We start from the raw sequence: 10030 nt of genomic DNA on the forward strand, positions 1-10030 counted from the left end.
TTACCAATGGAAATGCTACTATAACTTGGTGGTATGTATGTCAACATCTTTAGCACATCATATATCATCATTTAATGATCAAGATTACATAGTTTTAAATGATAATAACTGAGGAAAGATGCAATAGTTAAGTCTGGTGAAGATGAAGGTCAAGGCAAGGCAATGCCAGTTTATTTGCAAGTTTATTTGCAAGTTTAATGCTGATTTCATACACAGATTCAATTCAATAGGCCTATGCATCACAAAAAAATAAAAGTGAAAGGAAATGAAACAAGAAACAATTAGTCAAAGTTTGAAAATCAATTAAGATAAAACACTAAATGATTACAGAAGATTCAACAAAAAATAAACATGTATAATTTAGAGCATCTGAGAACAGCTGCATCTTGAGTCTAGATTTTAGTGTGTGCACTTTTACATCATCTAGAAGCTGGTCATAGGCCCTCGATTAGCTTGCCTCGAGCCGTTAATTACACAGGCCACCGCGTGCGACTGACTGCACATACTTGCTTTAATAGCGGGGTCATCCCTGTTCCCTGCAACCAGGGCCGTAACCAGGACTTTTCACAATTATTAAGACAAATATTGCGATAAATCTTACTTGAGAAAAACTTTTTGATTGTTATTATTTCATGAAAAAGCAATTGTTGCACACTCAGAACTTCATGCAGCACATTTAATGAGACCAACGTTTCGGCTCACCATGGAGCATCATGCCAGCTGATTGACCTCAACTGGGAGCAGTGATGACGCACTGGTGATTCCCAGAACACACTCCCAATTGAACACCTGTCTAATCAGTGTTATGTTGTATGAAGGCAGCTGTTTGTGTGTTTGTAAGATAACCCTGATGAAGGCGTGAGCAGAAACGTTGGTCTCATTAAATGTGCTGCATGAAGTTGAGTGTGCGACGAAAATTGTTTTTTTCATAAAGCTCACTCTTCACCGCCATGCACACCTCAAACGGTGTGAGTTTACTAAAACCAAAGAAAGTAATTGTTATTATTAAAATATTATTATTAAAATAAATAAATAAAATAAATACTATTATCATTATTAGTATGCTTCCCAGCGGCTCCGCACATGCTTAACACCATTTAAAGCAAATTAGTTTATCCTGGTCTCATCAGATCACACGACATGGTTCCAGTGATGCATATCCTTGGTCTGTTCATCTCTCTTGAGACCAAGATAAACAAGTTTTCTTTAGATGGAGTCAAGCATGCGTGGTGGTAAACATGTGAGTTTTACAAAAAAAAGGTCCATCATCTGGCTAGTCAACCATGGTTGTGGGAGTGACATGGTTTGGTCTGAATTACATCTAAAGAAGCATGCATGCCAACATGAACTGTGACTACAGAAGCAGATCATGATACTCTCCATAGGATTTCATTCAAAACCCACACCCATCTACTTTAGCCAGGTGCAGACTCAAAATGTACAATTTCAATGTAAAGAAAGGTCGAAACGCACACAGATGGCCTCCCTTTTAATCCCTTTTCATTTCGAAATTAAAAAATGAATGTAGTTGCTGCCAAATGTGGTTCTAAGTATTAAGCAAAGGAATACTTATGTAAATATGATTTCTTTGTTTTTGATTTTAATACATTTTCAAAAACTCTCAAGAACTCTCTTTTTTTCACTTGGTCATAATGGGGGTATGTATGTTATATTTTGAGGACAGAGATTAATTTAATACAAATTGGAATAAGGATGAAACGCTAAAAAAAATGAAGAGAAAGTGAAGCGCTGTGAATACTTTCCGGATGCACTGTATGTGTATGTGTATGTGTATGTGTATGTGTATGTGTATGTCACGTAAGTGAGTACAGTATGTCACATAAGTGATTAGACCACTCACATGTTTTGCAGATTTTAGAATTGTTTTCACCGAGAGCACNCGCATGGGACTGTGCAGTCTTTCTAACGATCGTCCCCAGCAATTTTGAAGATGTCGCAGGGGAACACACACGCAAGGATGCAGTTTGTAATGTGCGCCCAGAATGTGCATGTTAACGCATTCATGCCCGAGTCGTGCCTGGGCACATCTATCATGCTGCAAGCTTGCCGAGGCCCTAAAGCTTTGCATTGTAGGAGCTAACAACTGCCTTTCAACACTTTTTATTGGCAGAAAAAAACTGTTTTTCTCCAGAAACATGCAAAACTCACCCATCTGTGATCTCACAAACTCTCTCGCCTTCATCATCCTGTCATACCCTCTCTTTTCATCTCGCCTCCTCTTCTCCTCCAACTCTTCGATTCTCCTTCTCTCCATCTCATAACAGCGTGCTCTGTTTGCTGCCAACATCTCTTCTATCTTCTCCATCAGCTGTGTGACCTGCATGCGGTCATCTTTTCTCTCATTGTTGAGGACATGGTACCTGTTCCCACATTTCTCCACCAGCCACCGCAGACTCTCTCCTTCACTCTCCATGTACTTCTCAATATTTGTGTCTCCCAGCCGGTCTCCACGGGTGAACAGCACTATAGTGTGACTCCACACTCTCTCACCCAGAAGCTCCAGGTGTTCCTGTGCTGATCTTCTGTGTGTCTCTGTGAAAGATCCATTTAACCAATACATCTCTATTATGAGCAATAGAGCGTGAGGGCCGGGAGGACACAGAGACACACTGAGCTCAATGTCCTCTTTGGTCATGGTAGTGGTTTCCTCCACTGTGTCATCCCACCACCAGCCAGGAGCTTTCACCACAGTGACCTGTCTGCCTGCTACCTCTCCCTGTCTCTTCACATAATGACAGCTTCTCTCTACAGTATCAAACTCCTCTCTGCCCAGGATGGTGTTTCCAGATGAACTCTTCCCGGCGTATCTATATCCCAGCAGCACAATCCTCAGGCCTTTTCCCTTCAGACCTTATTAAGTATGAATATCAGAATTGCCATCAGTGAGCTACAAGGCTTTGACAGTTTTAATTGTGTTGTAACAGTAAAAAGAAATATGAAAAAAAACAAAAACAAAAACATGTTTTGCCTCTAAAACGTGTGTATAGTGCAGATATCATTGTCATTGATATTCAGAAGGAGGAGCAGTAGTGATAAAGTGGGATATATAATTGGATGTTCAGCAGTAGACTCACCAGCATGAGGCTTGGTCTCAGCGACCGCCATTGGTCACATATGGGAGATTTACATGGGTTTGTGGCTCAACAGCTGGATTAACAAAACATTTAAGTGGGAAACAATTGGTGTATCTATGCGGGTCATTCCATTTCAAATCACCAAATCATCCTGCACGACCATCTCAGATTTGCCTGAAAAAAAACAAGGAGGTTTGTGCACGTCCCAATAGGTCAAATACAACATTATAGCTCCCAACTCCTTATTTTCCTCATTAAAAATGTTTTCTCAGATAACCCCCTGACTTGTTTTGAACAGATTTCTCCAATAGCTGCTGCATACATTCTAAATTAGCTATAAGATGAAAAACATGTGATTTTTTTTAGGTATTTTATGGCTGAGTTTCTATCACAGGTGAAAATTGACCTAGGTGTGTGCAGGTTTCTAACAGAATACAAGGGTTAATATCATACAATAAACATTTTTCCTGCACTATTTTAGCACTTAAATATGAAATTTGAGCCTAATGCCATGTTGTTTACCTGATTAGTTCAGAATAGAGATGCACCGGATCCAAGATCCGGTTCCGGATCCGGCAGGATAATAGGATTCTCACAGGATCCGGATCCGGTTCCAGGATCCAGGATCTGGTAGCCGAGGCTTTTCAGTCAAAATAGTTTGAGTCAACGTGATAAAAAGGGCGAGTAGGCTATGTGTTTCAACCCTTTCGTAGGATCCTGTATCCGGTTCCGGATCCGGCAGGATCTTAAGTAGTGGATCCGGCAGGATCTTAAGTAGTGGATCCGGTATCCGGCAGGATCCTAAAAATCAGGATCCGGTGCATCTCTAGTTTAGAAATAATAATATATAATGAAAAACACATTCTCATTTTAATATGCAAATTAGAAGGGTTAAAACGCTGCATTCGGCTTGGAAAACACAATATTCAGAATCAGCACCATTAAATTATGTAAAAACATTGTTTACCAACTGTTCCTCAAATTTGATGCTGGAACTCCTCTTTTGAGAAAATTGCACTAAGATACTAAGGGAGAAAGCAATAATCTGACAGGAAGGACATATTCTGAGAGCGTTCATTCATACATGTCCGTTTGGTTCAAACAAGTGAATTGAAACACATGTTTCCATTGCACTTATTTTACATGGCCCTATAGTTCATCATCGTCTCATGAGTAGACATAATCCAACCAAACACCAGGTTTAACCAGTACCCATGAACTCTTCTTTTCAAACAAACATTGTGACTTTCAAACAGACCTCCAACAAAGTCCCTCACCGCTAAACTCATGGACTGTAGGCAACCTCAAGGATTACAATTTCATTTCTTCTTCCAGAAATGAGAAGATATATGTAATATGACACTGCGAAACGTGCAATATGTGCTTGATGTGTGTGGTGTACATAGTGCATATTTAATGCCATGTTTATGTCCATTTTGTGTGCCGTAGGCAGTAGCGCACCTGAACACGGGTACACAAACACAATATTAACTCAGACAACCGCAGTCTTCCCAACATCCATGTTGAGGTCGTAGTTAAGTCAAACAAAAGCAAAACATTAATGACAGCCCCATTGACTATCTGCCCCCTTACACACGTATCATGTCTCGTTTCCTTTTCTTAACATAACTTAGTAAAGTATAACACATACTGCATACCGTCTATGTGTCATATATCAACCACCTTGAAGCCCTTACCTGAAATATGTTGCTGTGAATGTAGGCTACAAATTGTGTTCCTCTTCTCTTCAATGCCGGTGTCACATCTCTTCTCCTCTAACAGTAGAGACATGTACTGCAATGCTCAACCGAGCAAGACACGGCCCCTGTTATTAATTAACGTCTACCGAAATGCCAATGGCCAATTTGTAATGTATTACTAAAGCACAAGTTTTGCACGAATCCACAGAAAAATGTAGTTACTGAAAGCAAGTATATCAGCACAATGTTAATCAAATAAAACGAACAATTTCGGGGGTGATGTGGCGCAGCACTCTTATGCGTAATGCTTGGAAATACTGCAAATATGTAAGAATCAAAGAGGAGTGGACTGTTCCTTTAACACGCCATATGTGGGCAACTCAGGCTTTAGTACGGCGTGATTCATTTCGGGACCCTGCCCTGTCTCCCTCTCCCATTGCCTTACAGTCAAATATTAACTCTCCTACAGTATCTACATTAAAGGCATAAAACCTCCCAAAACATACAATACTAATTAACCCCATGTCATCCACCTAATCACACATTGTACACACACACACACACACACACACACACACACACACACACACACACACACACACACACACACACACACACACACACACACACACACACACACACACACACACCTGAAGAGAAATCTGGAGCGGTAGCGTCCTCTACTGGATATTTGTTTTATTGCAGCAGTATAAAAAGGACACAATCCGCACACTTCAGGTCATTTTTTGTGCAAAGAAGCTTTACTTGACTTGCAAAGCTTTCGGTCCTTAGAACTTCATCAGGCCGAGTCGGTGGCCTATCACAATTGCATCAGTACTAAAAATCTGCAGTTATACATAAGAGGTTGCATCCCCCCCCCATCCACTTGACATTATTCTGTTTATTTCAATTATTGAAAATAATGTATTTATGTTACTGTATAAACTGTCTGCAATGTCATACATGCAAATACAAATTATGAAAGCAAACACATGTCCAAAGATTTTATTAAAATTGTAGATAAAAATGCAGACTTGAGGAGATGGAGTCAAGCGTTCGAGGACGTCATTTGTTGTGGGGGGGTCTAGGGTGTTATGGGCTGTTGTGTTGTTTTTATTTCTGTTTTTTTTTTGGGAGGGGGGTTGTAGAAAATAATGTAAATGTTATTTTTATTCTGTTTTTTTTGCGGGTGCTCACCACTGGGAGGGGTGGAGGGTGGTGGGGATGTGTACTGTGTTTGTTTGTCATTGTTAATGTATAATAAAATAAAAAACAAGAATTGTTCACAAAAAAGAAAAGCAAACAAGTCAACCTTATATCGTCGGCTTGCTACCAAAACCGCCTAAGTCCGATTTTGGGGTTTTCGGAAAACAAACTCTGTGATCCGAAAGTCCCATTCTGCACAACAAAACTCTCCTACTCAGATGGCATCTGTTTGCTCTTCTCACTGGAACACCACCATGACCTTCAAACTCTGGAGGTTTAGTCGAGTACATCTATGGCCAAAATAGACCAAACCCCAAAAAAATTGATACAAAAGGTTTTTCAACTGATTTCAATACATCCAGTTGTCCTTACTAACATACTAAAAATCTAGGAAAATCTAACTTCAGGAAAGGTGTCATTTTCAAGATCAAAGTTTTTTAAAATAAAGGTTACTACATGATAATTACATTGGCATGAACTAACATGTTTTCAGGATCTGTTTGTTTGGAGTGCTGTTTGGGTGGATAAAGACACTACTGCTATAGTAATATCCATGTGCTGTTTGTCAGGGCACATCATCAGTGATGAATCATGGTGTGACTAGGTATTTTGGGTCTCAGCAGCTGAACTGAATAGACAGGAGCCACTACATGTGTAAGTAGAGGGCAAGGTGAAAGGGTTGGTACTGGAGACAGACAATGTCCTGAAAGGACATAGGGCTTTAGCATAGCTGTCGGGTAAGCCAGAGTTGGCCCTGTTGTAACTTGGGTCAGAGCCTGAAAAAAAGGACATGACTGGGAAACTGAGGCTATGTGGTCAGAGAGTGATAGATGGTCATCAACAATAATACCTAGATTTCTTGTGGCCTTATTTGAGGCAACAGTTAGCAGAATCCATATTGAGTTTGATATCATGGCAACCTAAATCTTTGGCTGGGATCACCAGCAGTGCATTTGAGCGAGGCTCAACTGAAGGTTGCCTTCCTATATATTTGTGGATATTTCAGAGAGGCAAGCGGTAATGTGTGTGACCGTGGAGTCATCTGGCACAAAGTAACTGTGCTTCATCGGCGTAACAGTAGTATGAGAAGCTGTGAGAACAGATAACATGGCCCAGTGATGTGGTGTACATGGCAAATAGGAGTCCCAGCACCAGCCCTTAGGACACCTCTGTGGAGAGGCTATGATTTGAGGACAGCTGCCCTCGATACATGACAAGAATGATACCACCAGACTCAAAGAATGTCTGGAAGAACTTGAGAAACATAAAACTCAATTATTTATCTAAGAGAGATGTTAAATAATCATGTTTCGAAAAAAAAAAGGTAGCTGGTGTGTCTGCACAAAGATTTTTAGATTTACTACAAAACATGTCCATAATCTCTTCTGAAGATATCTTCTGGCTTACTAGAAACAAAATGAAAGAGTAATTTTGATCTTGCCTTTTTCAGATTTTGAGTTTTTGCATTTTGAAATGTAATGCATATTTAATTAGATATAGTCCAATTACCATATTAAAACATAACATTTCAGAAAACTTGCAATACATTTTTTTCTCACAAATATGTGAGTAATCACCGGATTAAGTTTCATGGTGATATCGGCAAGCTAATTTTTTTGGCCTATTCACCTGGAGTGTCTCTTGACCCTTATAATAAGCCTATGGCAGCCATGTTGAAAAAACTCATTTCCCAAAGTCAGATTTTACTAGATTTTTAGTATGTCATTTAGCAGGTCCAATAGTAATAGAATCCATAACAAAACCTTTTGTATCAATTTTTTTGGGGTTAAACCCTAAATGTACTCGCCTAGTGGCAGCTTCGGCAACAGGAGCAGCCACTGGATATAGAGTAGCGCCGGACTCCATAGAGCTCGAAAGTGACGTCACTTCCCCCGATTTCATGGGACCTCAACGGCATTTTTAGCCGAAAATCGTAGCATGTAATCCAATGGCGGTATTAAAATGATATTTCGATCCCGTTCGAGTTGTGCCACGAGCTCCATATATGTTGGTTCTGATATTTTTGCTTAATTTTTCGTACGAACCCCCAAACTTTTTAGAAAGCTGTGTTTCTTCACATTTTTCATGCCGACGGCCTCAGAACAAAACATAGATACTTCTGCATGAATAATCTTTATCTAGCCTCTTAAACATCATATTTGTAGCCCAGCGCATATCATGACTGAGATCAGAAGATATTTACTCAGTACCATGTTGTTAGATGGTCAGCTTAGGTCCCGTGAAACGCGGAACTAAGGGGCGGGACTTTCGAGCTCTATAGCAGCCACACCCACTGGATATAGAGTAGCGCCGGACTCCATAGCAGCCACACCCACTGGATATAGAGTAGCGCCGGACTCCATAGCAGCCACACCCACTGGATATAGAGTAGCGCCGGACTCCCTAACAGGAGCACCCACTGGATATAGAGTAGCGCCGGACTCTGTAGCGGTGATATAGACACAGGCCTCTGCTGCTCCTCCTCTGTTATGCTAATAGCCTCCTGTGACCATCCTCTATATGACGTCAGAAACATTTTGCAGTGAGTGTAAGTAAGTGTTGTTTTTATTCAAATCAATGTTGATTTAAGCCTAATGTTTCCATGAATAAGTTTCACCATTGATGTGTTTGTTGTCTCTATAGCTTGTGTTATCGACAGAAGAAGAGCAGCCATGTTACTCCTCTTGTTCAGGTTCAGCCAAGCAAGAAGATGTAGCCGAATGTGGGTTCACCCCATCAAGCAGAGGAGGCGACAGTGTTGTGCATATTACACTCTTGGATGATACTGAAGAAAAACATAATTTTATTTGAACCTCTGCATTTGAGTCTTGTTAGCGCTTCATGGCCATAACAATAGAGTTTCACAGGTGTTAAAAATTCACTTGTTTCATATTTACTGTAATATAGGTATCTACAAATGTGAGACCATACTCTCTTTGCTGCATTGGATATGTCTACACTTTTTAGTAGGACCAGTTATAGGGCCATTTGGAAAATGATGAAAAAATAGCATTAAAATCAAATGGTTAAAAACAGTGATATCAATATTAATATTCATAATACTAATAATTAAAACAAATATACCAATAAAATATAATCACAAAGCAGATATACAGCAACAACAGCGGCTCTAACAAAAAGACAAATGTCAAAATAAATATTCTTTGTTTGGTGTGCATGATTATTTACCCACTCCATGTTCCTAGTGACTTCAGCATGTAAAGCCAGAGTCACACAGAGGGAAGTTATAGAAATTGCAGTAATACTCTTATTTTGACAGCCAGGTATTCACATACATTTATGCGTAGGCTTATTTGCACTGGGTTCATGCGTATCACCTATTTCTCCCCAAAACACCACTGTAACTGAATGTCCTTGATACAACTCGATGCAAAACCTGAGTACACTGTGTTGGGTTTATTTTTATTATGGTCACGTACAGGATGACAATGTGCCAAAAATGTATCAATTTATTTCAATGTTTGAACTTTACATTGCAGCATTTGTGTCTCTGTAGGCCGAGCATGTGCTTTTGAACATAAACACTCTTCATGGATTTGTTCTCGGGACAAATGCAGACAAAATAAGTACCAAACACTTTTGGGATTAATCCTTTGATCATGTGAAGAAATCGTCAGCAGCAAGTGCTGTAATGATTTTTTTTTTGATGGATCACTTTTGTTCAAAAAGATGTGAGTTGAAAGCACAGCATATTGGAGGCAAAAACGAGTCATATGGCTGGAATGATGAGGAAGACAGCTTTAATTATGCATTCAGTCATACAAAAGACGTTTATCATTAAGAGCTACTTGCTAACACAGGATTTGATAAGTATTACCTAAGATTCACAAATGCTAAAGTTTGAGTATGTGTGATTATTAATGATCAAGCAATAAGAGATAACTAATGGCAAATAATGGTTAAACGGGGCAAAAACTATCCTCCATCTGCTCACTATACCACCACTTTGACTTCACTTGGCAGATTTGTCCAGCTCCTTCAACTCCTGCATCATGAAGGGTTCCTCCC

The sequence above is a fragment of the Engraulis encrasicolus genome, unplaced genomic scaffold, assembly GCF_034702125.1.
Source record: "Engraulis encrasicolus isolate BLACKSEA-1 unplaced genomic scaffold, IST_EnEncr_1.0 scaffold_50_np1212, whole genome shotgun sequence".
In the NCBI taxonomy this organism is placed as follows: Eukaryota; Metazoa; Chordata; class Actinopteri; order Clupeiformes; family Engraulidae; genus Engraulis; species Engraulis encrasicolus.